A 20515-nucleotide genomic window follows, 5' to 3' on the forward strand; every position below is an offset into this window, starting at 1 on the left:
AGGGCAGGAGATTTAATAAACAGATGGCAGCATTTATGCCATATTATCTCTAATTAAAAAATTTATCACAAGTAGCACACCATAATGTTTTAAATTGTTTTAAAGAATGAACCTTTTTCTAATAGTCTGGAAGTTATCTTCAACTTCTTGTACTCCCTCATCCTCCTCAGAATCCAGTTAATTATGTGACCTAGTATTTCAACTTCTACACATGGATTGCAAACTTGTCTCTTCTTTCCATTCTGAGTTGCCTTAACTCAAGCCCTAGCTCACTGGGAAGATTCCAGTGGCTTCCAATTAGGCTCCCTGCTTCCAGCGTCTTCCATACTTAACAACTCCCCAATTTTTAGGTCTCTTTCCTGCTTAAAAATCTTCAGTAAGTCCTCAGCATGGCATAGAAGCCTTTCACTATTTGGTTCCTGTTTACCTTTCCGGCACCAACCTCAAACACAATTCCCATTGCAAACTGTCAATGGGAATGAAATACTGCATCAGTTTCATTCCTACTTTGGAAACTTCTTCTTGATCTGAAATGTTCTCATCTTTTCAGGCTCTTCCTCTCTTCCTGACAGCAATGATTGAAGAGAGCTTACTGGAGGATTTGTAAAGGCTTAAGGAAACAATGGAAGCCTGTCACACCCGGGACTGAGGAAGCAAGTAAGAGAGCAGTGACACTGAGTTACTGTGACTTCAGGAAAGGAGCACTGGCCTTTGATAGAGAAATATAAACACTGCCAAACTGTGATTGGGCAGGGAGGGATCTTGGAAAATAAATACTCCAACCTGTGTCAACTTGCCCTCTGTTCTTCTATTGATGTCACACATTGCCAACCCCAACCAAAACCTAGATGTCAAGCAAAGAAGCATGGGTGATGTCATCACAATAATTAGCTTCCTGGGGTGCAGAGCAGATGGAGAGAGGTTAGGGGTGAGTGTGGGGGCCAAAGGGAGACCACTGAGCACAGTAGCTTTTCCTGATTCCCCAACACAGAATATATTTCTCTATCATTGATATTCTAAGAGCACTCTGCTCATAATGCAACTGAGGCACCTGTGATACTGTTTTTGTAAATGATTTCCCTGTTTAGACCATAGGCCCCTTCATCTAAGGGCTTTACCTTAATTTTCTTCATGTCCTTAGAACCTAGAATTATCTTGCACACAGTGGTGCCCAATAAATATTGAATAAAAGAATGAAAGATGTCAGGGATTTCTTGGGTATATATATAATGAAAACAGTGACTAAAAGGAAATCTCACTCATCCTTCTAAATTTTAAATATGGTGTCTTTTGACAATTTCAGGTCAGTTTGAGTCAGGAGCTTGGACAAATACAGAAAGCAGAGGTAGGGTTTGCTTAATTAGATGAGCTCATGAATAGAAAAACATTTTGTGAGACACGATGCATTTCCATTATTCTGAAGTGTTCTAGTTTGCTAATGCTGCTGGAATGCAAAACACCAGAAATGGATTGGCTTTTATAAAAGGGGGTTTATTTGGTTACACAGTTACAGTCTTAAGGCCATAAAGTGTCCAAGGTAACACATCAGCAATCGGGTACCTTCACTGGAGGATGGCCAATGGTGTCCAGAAAACCTCTGTTAGCTGGGAAGGCACGTGGCTGGTGTCTACTCCAAAGTACTGGTTTCAAAATGGCTTTCTCTCAGGACGTTCCTCTCTAGGCTGCAGTTCCTCAAAAATGTCACTCTTAGTTGCACTTGGGGTATTTGTCCTCTCTTAGCTTCTCCAGAGCAAGAGTCTGCTTTCAACAGCCGTCTTCAAACTGTCTCTCATCTGCAACTCCTGTACTTTCTTCAAAGTGTCCCTCATGGCTGTAGCTCCTCTTCAAAATGTCACTCACAGTTGCAGCTGCACTGAGTTCCCTCTACCAGTCAACTCATTTATATGACTCCACTGATCAAGGCCCACCCTGAATGTGTGGGGCCATGCCTCCATGGAAATATCTCATCAGAGTTATCACCTACAGTTGGGTGGGGCGCATTTCCCTGGAAATCTAATCAGCACCAAAATGTCTGCCCCACAAGACTGCATCAAAGATAATGACATTTGGGGGGACATAATACATTCAAACTGGCACATGAAGTGAAAATAAGAAGGAACAAAGAGAACCAACTAACAGTGGTGAATAATGGGAAGATTAAATCCCAAGATAGGTGGAGAGAGTTAAAATAGACAAACAAACGTGATTATTCAGCTAGGACTGATGACCAGATCAGGGTCACTGAGGACTATTTCTGTTCTAATCCTGACTCATTTTGTAATATTTGGTAAATCACTTAACCTTTCTGCAGTGCAGGTTTTCCAATCCATTAAGTGATTATTATAGCACATTCTCCCTGCTGATGTGCAAGGATGTTTGGGTGATTCATTTGATCATTGCTGTAAAACACTTTGAGTTCCATAGAAAAAGCCAGGAACACAATATTTAATGGTGATTAATAATGAGAAAGTCTTTTTGCATTGGCTGAGTCTCTGACTTCCATTTGTAGTTCAATTGCTTTTCTATGGCTCTCCCAATTTATTTGTAAAGGGTTAAGGAAAGGATAGAAGCCTACTACCCCTGGGATTAAGGAAGCAAGTAAGAGAGCAGTGACCCACAGTTCAGAATTACCATATGACCCAGCAATCATACTTCTAGGTAAACAGCCAAAAGAGTTGAAAGCAGGGACTCAAAGAGATATTTGCACACCAATGTTCATAATGGCATTATTCACAATTGCCAAACTATGGAAGCAACCCAAGTATCCATCAACAGATGAATAGATAAGCAAAATGTAGTATATACAGACAATGGAATATTATGCAGCCATGAAAAGGAGTGAGGTTCTGACACATGCAACAACATGCGTGAACTTTGAAGATACAGTTTTGAGTGAAATAAGCCAAACACAAAAGGAAAAACATTGTGTGCTCACACTGATATGAAATAATCAGAATATGCATATTAATAGGGTCAGAAACTAGAATGCAGATGACTAGAATACTGGAGAGGGCTAGGGAAGGGGAATTAAAGCTTAATTGGTGTAGAATTTCTGTTGGGGGTGATGGAATATTGTGGTAATGGGTGATGATGATGGATGTGCAACACTGACTATAATTAACACCACTGAGTTATATATTTGTATCTGGTTAAATGGGGAAATTTTAGGTTGTGTATATATATATAACTAAAATAAAAAATTTTTAAAAATACATTTAAGAAAAAAGAATTGAAAGTATAGAGGAAGGAGTCATGAGGCTAATGCTTTCTGATATGCCTTTGCAAAAATATTTCATTCTTTGTGCATGTTTACTCGGGTTTTTTGAAGAGAAAAGTATATAGAAGTAAAATGGAAGATAAAGCCACACAAATATACATGACCTTTTTTTTTTTTTTTTTTTTTTTTTTGTATATACACAACCTTTTAATACTCTTTCCCCAGGACAAGAGTGTATGGCTTGCCTTACATTTATAAAATGTAAGTTCTGTTCAACTGACCCTTCCAAGAATAAAGAACATCCCCTGATTTAAAAAAAAAAAATTATCTTACTGGCCACTCAATTACATCTGTATATGTACACATATATGTAAAAGTCTCAAAAACTAAAAAGCAAAACATTAACTGTTCATCTGTAGATAGTGGGATATCAAGATGTTTCTTCTTTATACTTTTTTTCTATTGTTCAAATGGTTTACGTTGAACATACATTGCTTTTTCAATGAGGAAAAATTAGATCACTTTTCATTTTAAAAAGATCACATCAGGCATGAAGTGGCATTCCTTTTCGTTTTGGTGTGTGTATGTGTGTGTGTGTGTGTGTGTGTGTTGAATATGGAAATCACAGCTTGTTGAAAGCCATGAGAGTGTGAAGGGGACCTGAGGAATGAAGGAAAGTGCATCAAAAGGGCAACTGCACTACACCTAAGGCAATACAGGACCCTGTTGCTGTAGTTGACTCTGATTTCCCTCCCTAGCACTCCTGATAAGGCTTTTTACAACCTGACTTTTGCCAGCATTCATTCATTCACTCATTTACTCATTCACTGATTCAACAAACATTTATGAGTGCTGATGGTATACCAGGCACAGTGCTCTGAGGATATAAAGATAGATAAGCTAGACTCTGATCTCCAAGCTGACACAGGTGATGGGATAAACAGAAATAAAATAAAATAATTAGTTTACAGGGAGATCAACCAAAACAAGAAAGATTTATGGAAATGTTGAAGCTGTAAGAACTTATTTTCTTGGGGGCAAGGAAAAAATGTTGATGCCAGTCTTGGGAAAATGGTAGGAGTTCTTAGGAACTGAAGGTAGAAAAATACCTTCTCAACAAATCTGGAGCATCATGTACAAAGCCATGACAGACCACGGACAATTTTGAACCAGTCCTGGAAGAGTTGCACCCTCCTGGCTGATAAGGAGTATCAAGATTGGGAAGCATTCTGGATTTCTCTCTCACCATCCCTCCCAAATTTCTATTTAAAGATAGATATGCTAGAAATACCTGCTAGTAAACGGTTCCTACTTGGGACCCCATTAGGACCTGAAAAGCAATCATTTGACTTTGTATATATTGATTCCAGTGAATTGATTTTAATTTATTTGCTGTAATTAAACTTGTATAATTATTCCAGGGAAATTTAATGAAAACAGGCTCATACATTTGTTTTACCAGTTCTCCATGTTACTAGAGTTTATTGGGATTCTCTCATGGCTCAAAGGTAGGAATTCAGAGTCAATGTTTTCTACTCTCCAATAGTAAGGAGGGAAAATAACAGGTATGTATGCAGAGCAGAATTATTTTTCCTTTGAAGGTAGCTTTACTACTGTTACTGCTGATTTTTTTTTTTAATTCTAACAGTAAAGAAAATGTCAAAGAAGAAAAAAAATAACCCCAAATCCTACCACCTCAAGGTCATCCTACTAGATATCTTGCTACACACATAAAGAAAAAGAGAAGAATGTGAACAATGTGAAGCAAATGGTAAAAGACAAAAAGAAAATGGCATGCTTTCTGTAGTTAGATTTGTTCACTCCACAATATATTATGGATATTTTATATATCAAACTATTTATTTCCACATCATCATTCTTGACGGCTATATAGTACACCATTTTTTTTGTATGCCAATAATTTATTTAAACAAACCCTTATTGCAGAGTGTGTTTCCAATTTTTCTTTATTGTAAATAATGCTGCAATAATTTGAGCACAAATAATCTCATATTTCGGGAATTATCTCAAGATAAATTTCTATGAGTGGATTCATTGGCCCAAAAAAGAAAGAAAATGTTACATTTTGATACATATTGCCAAATGGTACTCCAAAATTTGTTATTTTTAAAATTTGTTTACATTCCTGCTAACAGTGTAAGAATATACAAATAACTAATAAGCACATGATAAAATGCTCAACATCATCAGCTATCAGGGAGATGCAAATTAAAACCACAATGAGATACCACCTCACACCAATTAGGATCGTTATAATCAAAATCAAGTGTTGCTGAACCTGTAGAGAAATTGGAAGCCACATACTCTACTTACGGGACTGTAAATTGGTACAGTCGCTGTGGCGATACCTCGAACAGAAAGATATCCTATAACCCAGCAATTCTATTCCTAGGTATGTACCCAAGAAAACTGAAGACATGTATTTACACAAAACTTGTTAATGAATGTTCACAGCAGCATTATTCATAACAGCCAAAAAGTGAACACAACCCAAATGTCCACCACCTGATGAATGGAGAAACAAAATGTGCTATATCCATGCAGTGGAATATACTGCTATAATATGAAGAAACCTTGAAAATATTATGCTAAGTAAAAGAAGCAGTCATGAAAAATAACATATTATATGATTCTATTTCTATGAAATGACCAGAATAGGCAAATCAGTATAGAAGGATAGTAGATTAGTGGTTGCCCAAAACTTACGGAGGTGAGGAAAGGTGTGAGAAAAGCAGAGTGACTGCTAATGGATGCAAGGTTTTATGAGAGGTGATGAAATGTTCTAAAATTAATTGTGGCCATGGTTGCACAACTCTGTGAACATACCAAAAACTATTGAATTATATACTTCAAATAGGTGAATAGCATGGGCATTATATCTCAATATAACTGTTGTTTTTAAAAATTGTGAATTTCTCTGATGATGCTGAGGCTGGACCATTTGTGATTTATTTATTGGTCATTTGTGTTTACTCTGTTGTAAATGGCTTGCTCATGTTTCTTGCTCCGGTTTTGTTTTGTTTGCTTGTTTTCTTTGTTATAATAAAGCAACTCATTCTGAATTCACATTAACAAGTACTTTGTAAGTACATCATGTATACTGCAGGTGGCCTACCTCAAGCCAAAAGAGAAGGCCAATTCTGAAGATGCTGGCAGGTTGAATTAAGTTTCTTTGTAACAGAGTAAGCATAGCAAGGAAAGACAGCTCAAAGAGAACATTCTTTGAATCTGCAGTACTGTGCTAGATACTTTACAAATGTGGTCTCACTTTAATCCTTCACCCCATCTACAAAGGAAAAAGGTGAAGCTCCCCAAGGTTACACAGCCAGCTGCTTAAACCAAGTTCTTTCTGCCTCCAAAGTGATGGTCCATCTTTAACTTTCCTCTAAGAGTATCTATCATATATGCATGATAGATAATACAGAGCTATAATGATGCCCTTTGTACTTTTCAAATTCCAGATACCTGTGATTGGAATAATGCTGAGCAGCTCCTGGCACTATTAAGTTGGAGCTGTCAAAATACACATGCTTCCAGAGAGGCCAAGCGGAGAAGTTTATCAACACAAACATTAGTTCTTCAAGGTCACTCAAATGTTCCTGTGGACAATTATGAACCTCCCTGGGACATCAGGAATGCACTTGGGTATCCCTGTTCAGCCAGAAACCTGATTCAGATGTAGCAGTAGTAACTCAGAGATGTTATAATGTCAAGGTCACACCACAAATGACACACAGGCAACAAAACAGCTAATGTATAAAATACTTGGGCAGTTAATTTGTAGATTCCATGAGGATAGTGTCATGCAAGGATCAAATTTGGGATTTGAAAGGGACCTTAGAGTTTTTCTATTCAGAACTTTCGTTTTACAGTTAATGAAACTGAGATCCTCAGATTTTAATTAACTGTTTTACTTAGAAAATCTCAATGAAGGAAAGACAGCAGGATTCCTACTGACTCCAAACACCTAGATTTTGTTGCCCTCCTCCCCACCATGAAAAACTTTCATAGTCAGTTATGAAGTGGCAAACCCTTAGCTGCTGAATTTAATATTTGCTAGCTTTCAGTGTTTTACTGGGAAATCGTTCAACTCTCCAGCTGCCTTTAGACATGAAGACTGGAAGAGAATATAATTCTCAACACTGCTCATGTTTTCAAGTCACATGTCCTCAGGTTGCTAAAATTTTCTGGTCTGTAAAACATGAAATAAAATGCCAGGATGCTATTTTTGATTGACACCAAAAGCAAGAAAGCAGATTTCTATCCATTGATAAATTCTTATGCTGATAGTGAGAAACTGCTAGTGATGAGATATAAATGCTAACTGTCAAAGATTCCACTTTTACTTATTCATTTGGATAAGAGTGCTTCTTTTTAGCCTTTACTTTCTAATACTCCAAAACCAGATGTTTAATTTCATTATAAAATTAATTGTAAATGTAATTATATCACAAGGGTAATTCAGAAAGGAAGAATGAAAAGAACCACAAATGGAGACCTGCAGACACTTTTTTATCATTTTCTATTTCATCTGTTTTGCTTCACTCAGACTTTGATTACTTTAATATTATTTAATCTTTAAAAATACTATAAATGGGTACGTTTACAAAATGTAAGTGAATTAATTTTTCAAATAGATGAATAAGATATTTCAGAGGACAAAATTTAGTTCAAGATCTGGAAATTTTTTTTTTAATTCTAATATATACACTAGGACAATAAGATGGACATCTCCAAAAGATAGAAAATGTCCACTTAACTTTAAAAAAAAATACTTCACATGTATTTGGTGTCAGCCTACTCTATGCCACAGTGTCAGGCCATTCAATATAAGCCTACCACTTATAAATATAAATGAAAGTACTTAAAATGTTAAGGTTTCTGGCCCATTTACATGTAGAATTCTGTTTCACTCGTTGGTTAATGAACACAATGGTCAGATTTCAAAATAAATATCTAGAATATAATGCAATTGGAATCAGCTGAGAAGCTCAGAAGTATATATATTGACAAATATAGATTTTATACATAAATATACATAAATATTTTATCTTAAATATATGTATAAATGGCAAACAAAAGCTGACAACTTTTTCTCTATTTAATTAACTGATTGGTCATTTGTTCTTACAATCATATAGATACAAAAAGTGTATACAGTTACATAGCCAGAAAACAACCTGTAATATTGTCTTTTCATTTTAACTCCTCTTTTTTTGTCCCTTGCCTTCTAAGGGATAACACTACTCTAGACTCCAGAGTTTTCATGTTAGTTGTTTTCAAGTTGATTTTGTTTTACTCTTTAAGTTCATGCCATTGTTTGTTGACAGTGAAATGTGATTTAAAGCATAATAACCAGCCAACTGGAGAACATATTATCTGGCAACTGGGGATGCAAGCCATAAAAAATGTCAGGATCCACTAAAAATAGAATGTTTCATACTTTCAGTTTAGTCATCTTTGGGATAAAAATCTCTTACTTCAGCTCATTGTGAGTTTTTCTTTTTTCTTTTCTTTTTTTTTTTTTTTAAAGCAGGGTGGAGGCAACAATTCAATGTGAAAGTGATTTTATAAAAACTGGGTTTTTTAGCCCATTGAGTTTCTGTATACATGGGTAATAACCATTTCAAATTGCTACACCAAGAGAAACTACTCTTACCAATTTTCCTGCTGGGATTCATAAAGTTCCCCTGTGTCATTGCCAATTCTTTGGTCTGTTGATATAATAACTCATGTTGATATTTTCTGGCTCTTACTTTTCACTCACACTGAGGTTCACTACTTTGATTTTTAACATCCAATAGCTCCAAAATGAAAGGACAGACCTTGGCTATCCAATTTTTAGTAAGATCTATGCAAATCCTCTTAACATATGGTTTTCTCTTTCTCTACACCACACATCCACACAAATACACATGAGCACATGCTATGTCCATGCACACACACACTCTAACTGGTTGAATATATTCTCTTACAAGTGGAATTTTTTCATTAGATGGATACACTTTCTTTTCTTATTGATCTAATGTGCCTTTGAAAGCTACTCCAAAACTTTTTTGTTGGCCATATTGGTGATCAAACCACATATCTCAGAATACCATAATTTCCACAAGAAGACAGCCAATGGGTTAGTTTACAGCATGGTGTCATGAGGCTCAGTTCCCAGAAAGAGACTAATCTGTCAGTTCTTCCCACAGTAACATTCAACTTCTCTATTGGTATACAATGTCATGCAGTGGTCAGCACTGTGTAATTGGAAACAGAGTCTCACATCAGACATCTTCATCATTTTCCCTGGATGACTCTGTGGAATCTGGAGAAATAGCATTCACACCTGCCAATTCTGCCAAATTTCATCCTCTCATGCTGCATACCAATTAGTTCTACATTTTCTGGAGGCAGGCGGGAGTGTGAAAGCTGTCTTTTGGCAGCAACCTGATTGTCCTCCACTACCCCAGAGGAGTGTAGCATTCATTTTCACTAAGGGGATGGAAAAAGTTTGTGGCATGATGGTAGATTGTTCCTGTAGGGAAAAAATGTTTTCTTGGATGTGTCAACTCATTACTCAGTAAATATGGATACTTATCTCCATGTGGTTCAAATCCTCATTTCTCTCAATGCCATTTCCTGGGACATTAAATGATCCAAACCAAGGGTGGTCAATGAGGACTCTGGGACCTAAGGCTGACCAAGTTAATGGCCATAAATATACTTGCAATTTGTACAGAAATCAGTTCACTTCAGCTACAGTGTGCCACATTTGCCCGCAGCTTACAATTTTGATTGAAAAATGTACATTTTGACCAATTTCCATAAAATGGCTAAGGCATTACACATCAATTACATTTGCCTTCGAAAAAGTTGCCCAATTTTTTAAATCTACAGTGTAATTATAAGCTATTGAATTTAAGCTTCTTGTAACTATCTCACAGATCTTCAATTAACTCAAGCAAACCATCCTGAATGACGGAATAGTAATCAAAGTATTGTTTGCAACATCATTTTCTCCATCAAAGGTTATCTCCCTAACCTCCTCCACCCAACCACTTCCTCCATGGGCTTTTCAGCCAGGACTGCTACTGCTTCCACCATATTTTCTCTGACAGCTGTGTGAACATTTTGATTTTACTAATTGTTGCTTCATTAAGAGTCATTTTATTGGAAACTTCAAAAGGAATGCTACTGCCGTCAAGTCAGTATTCAGTATTCCTGTAAATGTTTTGCCTTGAGGGGAAAAGAATCTGAAACCTAAAAAGCTGTGGGTTTTTCTGTGTGGGGTGTGATTGGGGAGAAGATGGATCTAAGTGTGGTAAGAGGGCATGGGGAAAAAGAAAACATAGGCATAAAAAAAATTCTGTGATGGAGAGCCAGTCTTACCTTCAGTTTGTCACAAACTGATTTAAAAAAAAATTCAATAAAAATGAAATCCAAACCATCAAAGACACACACAATATAAGCCCACTGATTTCACACTTGCATGATGTAGCAATGCCAAATTGCTATCCCAGTCTCTCAATGCTTAATCTCAATTACTCATCTAGGACAGTAACAACCCATTCACATACCCGCTGCTTCACCTCAAGAGTGAAAACTGCAGCCATTTCATGTTGCCTTCAGGCATGCTAGGCTTGGCAGAATTTTAAGTTTGACTTTTGTATTTTCTCTGGTGGAGGCACCCAGAGAGCAACCTCTTTGCTCGGAGTTGCTGCATTTCAGCTTTGCAAATGCTCCCTTTGGTCCTCTGGAGAGTTCCAGAACTCTGATTCCCAGATGAAAAAAGCCTGTCCCAATCTTTGCCCGAGGATCCTTCCCTAACTTTGGCAAACTCTCTTTCATCCACCTAAATATCTCTATGGTCCTATGCTAGGGCCCTGTTCTCAACCCATGGTGCAGTTTTCCCTAACTCTTAGCAATGGGTTTAGCCCCTTGAAGACGCTCAACTTCTTTGTCTATGTTTTGGGACATGCTGAAATACCCCTTTTATGTGGAATGAGATGATGGACTCCATGACCTAATTCCTTCTCCTCTTATGCTTTAGATGTATTCCGGTCCTTGTTCTTTTATCACTCAGGGCCCACTTTGATCCTCCTCTTACTATGGGATTTCAATCTGAGAAATACAATTTATCCACAGCTCATTTGCAGAACCGAGATGATTTACATTCCCCAGACATATCAATACTGTTCTTTACCAGTTCAAATCGCTAATTTCTCTCACAACTGCAGGCTGCTTCTCTTGCCACCCATGGTCAGAGCACAGAAATTTGACATCTGAAACCCCAACCGCACATTCAGAAATGCTGTCATACATAAGGACGGGAGACTTGTTCTCTCAACGTCCCTTCAGGAAGAAGGTGGAAGATTTAGGACTTCCAGTGGAATTTTTCTTACTCTTAGAGACTGGCTAGATAGAAGCAAGGAAGATTTATTTCTGACTGGCCTCATATGTGCAAACCCAGTCATCTGCAACCAGTTAATTAGAAAGGTCGTGGTACCTTTTGAGAAAAAGCGGAGAAATAGACCTGAGCCAAATGAAGGGTACATGTTACTGATGACTCCCTCCACACAGAAGCAGTGGGAGAACTAAGAATAATGCACGAGTTTAGGTGGAGAACTTTTGTGAGAAAAATTTTAAGGCAAAAGAGTGAATGCTGGAGAGGTCACTATAAAGAGCCTGTATACAAAATTAATAACATAGTGTGGTTGTTATCATGTTTCATTGTTCCCTCAGAGAAGGAGGGGTGTCTTAGGAATAAAGGAAAAGTATAAGAGTAAGAAAGGACAGATGAAGTATGAAATATTCCCCCTCAAAAACAGACTGTGTTTGGCCCCAATCAAGATGGCAGACTGAGATACTTCCCCTGACAGAAGCTTTGAACAACCAGAAAGAACTGGCAGAAACATCTTTCTCAAAGTTCCAGAAAACAGTAAAGGGACTACAGTAACAGAGCAAGCATCAAACCAAGAAAAAGGCCACTGAAAACGGCAGGAGGGAGGCTCTCTCGGTACCCTGGCTGGCACCTGCCCCACCCCTCACTGGCTTAGTGCAGAGCCATCCCACACTCCCAGTGAGGATTCCTGGTCCTGGTACTGGAGGGATCAAAGCAACCCTCATGCAAACACTGGAAGATTGTGTGTCTGGCCCAATCTGCCTGGTGGTGGCAGGGACTTGCCATCCTAGAAGTTGCCCTGCTTGTAGAAGGCAGCTCACGGAATGCTGTGGGATAGTAGTCAAGTGGCTGCCTGGGGTAAGGGATTGTTGGCTGTAGGACATGCAGTGCAGTGCTGGGGACCATGAGAAACTGTTTCCTAGGAAAGTTGGGACGCTTGTATGAAGTTAAATGAAAGAATTCCTAGGGCCAATGCAGGTGCTCAAGACAAGATGCATGCATAGAAAGGATCAGGGAGGCCCGTCCACTTAGGCCTAGAGCTATTCTCTAAACTCATAGTATGGATAAGCCCTGAGCACTTACACAGGTCAATCTGCAAAGACCAGGAAAAGTATTTTCTTTGTTTCCATCTTCTTTATCTTTTTTTTTTTTTTTTTTTTCAATTAGCTCCTGGAATTCAATGAAAGGTCTGTCATGACACTAACTGGATACAAGCTTAAGAAACAGATGCCTCAGAGTCTAAATTCCAGGAATAACACATTAAAATTTCAAAAGGTCTAGGTTTCAACAAAAATTATAAAGCAGACAAAGAAATTGGAAGTGACAATGCAGACAAAGGAAAAGATTAAAGCATTAGCAACCATCAATGAGGAGGCTCATACCTGGGACATGCCTGACAAAGACTTTTGGAAAATGGACTTAAATATGCTCAAAGAGCTAAAGGAAAACATGGACAAAAAACTAAAGGAAATCAGGAAAATGACAGATGAACATGAGCTGAAGACCACAGTAACAGAAATTTAAAATTCGCAATTTAACAGCAGATTGGAGATGGCAGAAGAAAGAACCAGTGAATTTGAAGATAAGACAGTTGAAATCATTCAGTCTGAGGAGCAAAAAGAAGAAAGAATGAAGAAAAGAGTAGAGCCTAAGGAACCTGTGGGAACCAATATATGCATTGTGGAAGTCCTAGAAGGAAAAGAAGGAGAGAAAGGGACAGAGAAAATATTCAAATAAATAATGGCCGACAACTTCCCCAATTTAACAAAATACATAAATATTCAAATGCAAGACTCTCAATGAATGCCAAACAGGATAAACCCAAACAGACCTGTAATATATCATAATCAAACTGTTGAAAGCCAAAAATAAAGAATTCTGAACACCACAAGAGAGAAGCAACCTGTCACATACAAGAGAGCCTCAATAATATTAAATGCTGATTTCTCATTGGACACCACAGAACCAAGAAGGAAGTGGGATGACATATTTAAAGTACTGGGGAAAAAAAGCCAAACAAGTATTCTGTATCCAGGAAAACAGTCTTTCTAAAGTGAGGGAGAGATTAAGACATTCCCAAATAAACCAAAGTTGAAGGAGTTCATCGCCAATACCCCAGCCCTATGGGAGATGCTAAAGAGAGTTCTACAGGTTGGAAGGAAAGGACAATAGACAATAGATCAAAACTGCATGAAGAAATAAAGATCTCCAGTGAGGGTAATGGCATAGATAAATATAAATGCCAGTCTATTATATTTCTGGTTTGTAACTCCACTTCTTGCTTCTTAGAGCATCTAAAAGGCAAATGCATAAATACAATGATAAATCAGTGGTTTCAGACTCATAATGTATAAACATGTAATCTGTGACAAGAACTACATAAAGGTGGTGGAATGAAGAGGTATAGGAACATAGTTCATGTATGCTATTGAAGTTAAGTTGGTATCAAAGCAAATGAGACTGTTAAATTTAAGCCCCATGGTAACTACAAAGAAAATAGAGAATATGCAGGCTCACAGAGACAGCAATTAGAGTACAGGTGGTCGTCAGGGGCAGGGGCCAGGGGAATGGGGCATTAATGCATAATGAGTGTGGGGTTTCTGTTTGGGGAGATGGGAAAGTTTTAGTAGTGGAAAGTGGTGAGGATACAGCAATACTGTGAATGTGATTAATCCCATTGAATGGTGGGTATGCTTGAGAGTGGTTGAGATGGAAAAGTTTATGTTTTATATATGCTGCATAATTAAAAAAAAAAAAAGAAAAAGCAACTAAAGAGACAAGACAATTAAATGCAATACATGATCCTGGATGGAATCCAACAAGGGAGGAGGTAAGGCTCAATGGGACAATATTGGAACGTATGAAAAAATCAGAATATAAACTGGAAGCTTTGTATCAATGTTAAACTTCTTGAGCTTGGTAACTACATTTAAGATGGTTCCATAAGTGAAAATTCTTGTCCTTAGGAAATGTACATGGCAGTACTAAGTGTTCAAGGAGCATGAATTTATATAACCTACAATCAAGTGGTCAGAAAATGGATAGATAGATAGATAGATAGATAACAGACAGAGATGGATACATGGATACATACATAGAATGACATGGCAAATTGGGCAAAATGTTAAAATTGGTGGATCTGGGTATCTGGAGTAAGGATATGTTGAAGTTCTCTGTATGGGGTTTGTATTATATCTGTATCTGTCCTGTATGTTTAAACATATTTCAAAATAAAAAGTTGAAAGAAAAGAGACCATAACTGAGCATAAAGTAACTACAAAATGCAACACAACTCCTTCCTCTAGTGTAATGAAGAGCACCGTATTTCTTGAGTATTTGGTATATGTCTATATTTTAGAAGAAACTTACCAGTCTACTCATTTTATGGTTGAGAAAGGAGAACATCAGAGATGTTACATAATATGTCAAAAGTTATGCAACCATATACAGGAAAAGTTGAGACTCAAATCAACATCTGACTAAAGCCAAAACCCAACCTCTATTTACTAATTGCCACCCAAAGCAGATGGGCAAATGTTTTTAATATCAGATTCTACTCCTCTATAAAAATTAAATGAGTTAATATTACATTAGTTTATAACTAAAGCACTAGAACAGTGCCTGGCAAATGTTTTTCAAATAATTCAACATATAAATAATACACTATGATCTCACATGAAATAAGAATATGCAAATTCATAGAGTCAGAAATCAGAATACAGTTTACCAAGGGCAGATGTGGGTGTAGGGAATGGGGAGTTAATGCTTAATGGGTAAAGAGTTTCTGTTTGGGGTGATGGAAAGCTTTGGTAACGAGTGCTGACGAGGGTAGCACAACATTGTGAATGTGATTAACACCACTGAACTGTATATGAGAGTGTTAAAATGGGAAAAGTTATGTTGTATATACGATACCACAAAAAAATTTTTTTAAAAAAACATAGAACTGTACAACACAAAGAGTGAACCCCAGTGTAAACTGTAAACTATGGTTAATAATATGGTTAATAATAATAACTGATACATCAATTTTAACAAATATGCCACACTAATGCAAAACGTTAAAAATAGGGAAAACTGTGTGTGTAGGAGGTGTATGGTAACTCTGTATTGTCTGCATGATTTTTCTGTAAACCTACAACTATTCTAAAAAAGTAAAACGAAATAAAAATAATAATATACATCACCATAACTTACAGTGTAAGTACACAGACACAAATCCGTCAGCCCTACAATGTTATCCAAACAGATGTCATCCAAATAGCTGAATGAAATTTTATTTTATTAAATTACATTCCACTAAAAGGACTAAAGGTACACCCTGAGCCTCAGCACATTTATTTATCTGAGAACACTTGATGAAAAAATGAATTTTCTCTAGAACATATCAAGATTTGAAAACAAGAGGAAATTATGCCACCTTTGGCAGTCAGAAGAATTTATGAAGACTTTTGCTTCTGCTGTGACTGCTATTTTATCTATAATAAGAAACTCTACCAAGCATTCCAGCCCATTTGAGCTTCTAGCTCAAAGTTCTACCTTCATTCCCAATTGACAGGTTTGACACATCCCCAGAGGTGTCTGCCCTACATTAAGAATAGGATGCATAGAATCTTCTGGCATGGTTTCAGTGAGCAGATGCTTAGGCCCCACTTCATAGAAAGTTTGCTACCGGAGTCCTGAGATAAGGCCATGCATTTTTTTTTAATTCAGTTTTATTGAGATATTTGCACATACCATACTATCATCCGTGGTGTACAATCAACTGTTCACAGTACCATCTTATAGTTGTGCATTCATCACCCCAATCTATTTTTGAACATTTTCCTTACACAAGAAAGAATCAGAATCAGAATAAAAAATTAAAATAAAAAAGAACACCCAAATCATCACCCCCTTCCCATCCCACCTTATTTTTCATTTAGGTTTTGTCCCCATTTTTCTGCTCATCCATCCATACACTGGATAAAGGGAGTGTGATCCACAAGGATTTCACAATCACACTGTCACCCCTTGTAATCTACGTTGTTAAACAATCATCTTCAAGAGTCAAGGCTACTGTGTTGCAGTTTGGTAGTTTCAGGTATTTACTTCTAGCTATTCCAATACATTAAAACCTAAAAAGTGTTGTCTGTATAGTGCATAAGAATGTCTACAAGAGTGACCTCTCAACTCCATTTGGAATCTCTCAGCCACTGAAGCTTTATTTCATTTCATTTCACATCCCCCTTTTGGTCAAGATGTTCTCAGTCCCACATGCCAGGTCCAGATTCAACCCCGGGAGTCATATCCTCGTTGCTAGGGAGATTTACACCCCTGGGAGTCAGGTCCCACGTAGCGGGGAGGGCAGCAAGTTCACCCGCCAAGGTAAGGCCCGGCATTTTAACATAAAATGTCTGATACAGGTGGTCTGATGCCTATTGGTTGAGAATAGCAGACCAGGAAATTCTTCACTCCAGTTTGGAATGATTTCCTCAGTTCATGCTCACGGTTACGTGGGTTTCCAGCTGAGTCTAAAGTGTTTGAGATTTTCCTGGGTTCTCCAATTGCTGGAGCAGGCCCACATATGATAAATTGCAAGGACATGCTATCATAGTACTGGCCTTTACAAGAGGAATTGTTGAAGCTCTTTTTGACTAAGAATTTGCTTCCATTTATCTGCCCAGTGCTGCTCCCAAAATAAAGGTGTAAACTAGAAGAATTTTGTCTTCGATCCCATGTTCTACATCTTCGTTACTTCTGGCATCAATATCTAGACCACAAGTGGGTAACTAAACCCTCTTGATTAGCCAGGATCTTCAACTAAGGTGCCCATCCAAAGCAGCCCAGTTCTCCCTCCCATGCTCTGGATTTCCCTCTGTGTCCCCCATTAAAATGTGCCTTATCTAGAACCCATCTGGTCAGGATCCTAAAATCATTCAGTGACAGGACTCCAATATGAAACACTAAAATGAACTTTTATTTGGGAGCCAAACTGAGAAGCAGAGGTAGATCTCATCTTGGGTTTCACATACTGAAAAACAAAGTTAGAATGATTATATCAGGAAATGTGAAAACACAAGGACACTGTTTTCTCCACTTTTCTGTTAGAAAGAATATGTACTTAATTTGTCAATAATTCACTGCATTGTTGACAATTCAATAAGGTCAAAGAAAGACTTAGCTAACTAGTAGGATTTGGAATTCAACTTGATAAAGCCAGGATGCTACAATTTTTTTGAACTTTTTAAAGGAAAATTCAGGATAAAAGAATATAAAATATAATCAAAATCAAATATAAAGATCATATACAAATAATTGCTTCCTTAAACATGAGGTTCAAGGCGATGCACAAAGACAAGATTCTAACCAGGACCAACTTGTGTAACATTCAGGACCAATACAACAGCCAAGCAAAATTCACAGGGAAAGGAAAAGAAGAAAACCAGTTCTCATAAAACCCTACAAAGGCTATAAAAAGGAGACAGAGAATCACTATACTTGAGGCCATCTTTGATTACCTCACAGTGGCTAGCATGATAAACACTTAAATATATCATGAAATAGTAGCAGTTTAGGGTAAGTAAAGGAGGTAAGGGGAGATCCTACAATTTATTGATATTTTTGCATCATTAAAATCATTAGAACTTTTGGCTTTGTCTTTGGATTCAAACATATCTAGAAGCTTTTGCTTTCATAGCAATAAATCCTTCAGTCATAACTTTCAAATTCCATGATTATAATTAACACTTAAGCCTTAATGGATGCCAGTGAGTTACTTTTCCTAAGTAGCTTATATTATTTTTTGACAGTGGCTTTCTACATACAAGACCCCTTACAAATTCCAAGCAATGACTAACCGTGGAAATTTCAGGCACTTAACAAGATAGGCAGAAAGATATTGGAGAGGGAGGTAAGTAGTCTTATAGCTCCTAAAGTAAATAAATGTATATTATCATCTGTTTTTTCCTATGGATAGAATAAACCCTACATTTATTTTAATGCAGGGCTTTTTACTGCATAGTCCAATTTCAGCAGCAATTGCCTTAATCATCTCCTAAGATGGAGCATAGAACTGTGGCTCCTATGGGAAGAGATCCATCAGGTGGTAAAGCATAATAATAGTCCATCTTACATGGCAGGAATTCTTAGTATCATCAATATCTTTAGAACAATTCATTTTTATTGCCTTGGAAGTCTCTCCTTTGTGTTGGGCTGCAGATACCTGGAGAGATCTTGGTTGGGTTTGGCAAGCAGAAAGAAGAAACCCAGGGGTCGTTCACAGAATCTCACTTCCATCATTAAGTGAAGTTCTGGGTAGTAATATGTCTGGGAAGTAATATGCCATCTTCTACACATGAGCACATAGTCTAAGGCTCAAAATAGTGGCATGAGAGTAATAAAATGATCCTGCCTGCCATTAACTCTTCCCTTACAGTCAATCACTGCACTGAACTCCTCACCAAGGGAATGCAGGGTAGGTCTGTATTTCTCTCAGCCTTTGCTTCTGCATCTGTACAATGGGTATGATAGTAATACATATCCACAAGCCTGTGCTGAAGATTAAATGAGACTGCAAGTAAAAACTCTTAACAAACGTTCAAGCACTACACAATTCTTAAATAGTTGTAATACAGATTCAGATCCTTTTCTCATCTAAAAACACCTTTCAGTGAATGAATCATTGGCCCTACCCAAATATTGAGAAGCCTTAAGAAACATTCACAGACAACTAGAATTCTAACCCTCTTTGAGAGAGGCCTATTAACAATCTGAATGCTTCAGTTTTGATGAGTGTATTTGGAAGAATTGCTCAGTATGTGTTGGAGACTTGTGAGAAATTCTGATGCAACTGAGTAGGAGATTGGCTGGAAAGTCAGCATCCCTGGCTGCTTATCTTCAGGACAGATATTAAGTGGTTAATTCCCCAGCCTCCTCCCTCTACCCTGGTGTTCCAAGCCGTATTGACCTCATGTGCCCTGCTGGCAGATAGCCTACCCTCACTTCACTTAGATAACATCTCAGTTCAAGATTGTTTTCTCAGGGAAGAAAGTAAATCCCTGACCCCATTCCAGACTAGGTCAGACTCCTCTGTTACACTGCCTCATAGCATCTTGTATTTTCTTTCTTAGCACCTAGCAGAGTTGATGAATAAGTGTTTATTTGCATGATTCTCTGATTAATGTCTGCTTCTTCTCAAGTGCAAGTTCATTAAAGGTAAAGGGCATGACTGCTCACCATTGTATAAACTCAGATCTTAACACAGGGTCTGGCACATGGGAAAAGCTTAATAAATATTTGGTGCAAATAAATAGGTCTACAAAGGAAGTCCCTGGGGAACCCATGAAAATACAGATTGTCTGGGCTTGCTCCACTGCTATAGAATCTGAAACTCCCAGAGTAAGGCCAAGGACTCTGAATGTTCAGTTTACAGCCAGTTCATGTATCAGCTACAGGAACCAGTGCACTACACTCACACATGGATCAGCTATAACCCCCCAAATTTTGCTTAGAAGTAAAGGATCTAGAATCCTGGTATTTTCACTTCTATCCTCTGCTCAACACTGGAACGGAAAGTCCTCCAATCCGTGCCAGAAGAGAAAGTCCCCCGATAAATGACATAGACCATGTCAAGGAGCAGTCAAATATCAAAAGCAGCTTTCATGCCTTTAGACAGAACTTGCATCATGTAATCCTTCCCATTAACTATATATCACATGTATTAAGAAAAATGATTGTGGGAGTGGAGCACAATAGCAATCATTACAGTTATCATTTACCACAAGCTCACTGTGTGGGGAGCATCGAGTTAAGGATTTTCAAAATCATCTCAAATAATTCTCATGACACTGCTCAAAGTCAGCCAGACTAGGTTCCTAACGTTGCAGGACCCCAAGGTTGAGGAAACT

The sequence above is a fragment of the Choloepus didactylus genome, chromosome 1 (assembly GCF_015220235.1).
Source record: "Choloepus didactylus isolate mChoDid1 chromosome 1, mChoDid1.pri, whole genome shotgun sequence".
Taxonomy (NCBI): Eukaryota; Metazoa; Chordata; class Mammalia; order Pilosa; family Megalonychidae; genus Choloepus; species Choloepus didactylus.